The sequence below is a fragment of the Odontomachus brunneus genome, unplaced genomic scaffold, assembly GCF_010583005.1.
Source record: "Odontomachus brunneus isolate Ranch 3 - 2012 unplaced genomic scaffold, Obru_v1 Obru_scaffold_105, whole genome shotgun sequence".
Lineage (NCBI taxonomy): Eukaryota > Metazoa > Arthropoda > Insecta > Hymenoptera > Formicidae > Odontomachus > Odontomachus brunneus.
This window is the reverse complement of record NW_022639555.1, coordinates 57563-59313: the sequence shown is the minus strand read 5'-3', so window position 1 is coordinate 59313 and position 1751 is coordinate 57563.

The following is a 1751-nucleotide window of genomic DNA, read 5'->3' as shown; positions in this document are numbered from 1 at the left end:
TATTAATATTTAATAGTGATTTTATTATCAGTATTCACCAGAAATTAAGTACTGACGAAAAAATTACTGAATTACTGGTAATATATAATCACTAATAATTTTTTAGTATTTATTAGTATGATATTCCTGTAAGGGTGTTATCTGGGATTTTATTTTGTATAATAAAACATATTAATAATATTACATACATATTGCATTGCAATGTTGCTATACAGTTGCGTTGTTATATTGCCGCAAGCGGACATTTTACCGTTGCTGCAATGTTGTAGGAGCATTGCAGCAACATTTTGCAACGTTGTTGCAATGTCACAATATTGCAAAATAATGATGCTGCAATGTTGCTGCAACGCTGCTGTGCTGTATGGGACTGGTAAAAATGAAGTAGACGAAAGTGATTTAGTACTTGTACATGTAGATAATCATGATTATCGCGAAATGGATATTAACGAACAAGACGCGTTTCGATACATATATGGTTATCTTATTCGTAAATGTTTACAAAAACATTTATGTTACTTATATTTAAATTATAGCAAAGAGTTGATTTGGATGATAAATCATATTATTCCTAGCAAATAAGATGACGTCAAATGATGTCTTAATGACGTATTATTAACATTAGACGTCAATAATACATCATTAAGACGTCATTTGACGTCATCTTGTTTGCTGAATTGTTTCTTTAGAGTGTATAATACTACAAATAATAATTTTTTCGGTAATTATGCATGCCAAATAAAAATTTTGTTGAATATATTAAGACTTTGGACAACTTATTTTTTATAAACATTAAAGAATATATTTTGCAGCCGTGTATTTTTACAAAATATGTTCAACTTTTCCAACAAGTCAAATTTATACATCCATGTCCACATTTTCTACAGGAGTATGTCATAAAACTGTTTGCTAGAGCACGACTGTATTATACTATAAAATTTATAAACAGGCGGTTTAAATCACAAAGCGATCGTAATAAACTAGTAATTTTGGTCATGAATAAAATATATGTTTCGTATTAATTTCTTCATTAATACAATATGTTATTTATGTTCTACATTATATTATTATTTTATTCATATACCCTTATAGAAATATCATACTAAGAATCATTGATAATTACTTATTATCCAGTATTTTTAATACTGAAAATAAGTAATTATCAATGATTCTTAATATGATATTTCTATAAGGGTGTGGCTGTTATTTAATAAATAATATGTATAAAGTTTCTCACAGTAATGCAATATTGCAATGATATAGTAATATTGCAATATCGCTGTAATATTACTGACAATATATCTATATGTATATATATATTGTATACATATAATATATATAGTATATATAGTGTACATATAGTACTTAAGCTTATTTTTTATTCGGTTTTTGAACGATACGGAATCTTTTCTAACAAATGTATATAATAAGAAATTTCACTCATAAATTGAATCGAACCTTTTTGAGGAACACGAAGTTTGTACATTCACAATTCATATACTTATATACATCAATTTACATATGTACAATATACAATAATATATATGTATACAATATATTGTTATAAAATATCGTAAAAATTTATATAATTTATACAATAAAATATTCTCATACTGAAGGGTGCTTATATGTATGTACATTTTATGTATAACATTTTGCTTTCTTTGATACAAACAATAATTTAACAATTAATATTTTAATATATATATATATATATATATATATATATATATATATATATATATATATATATA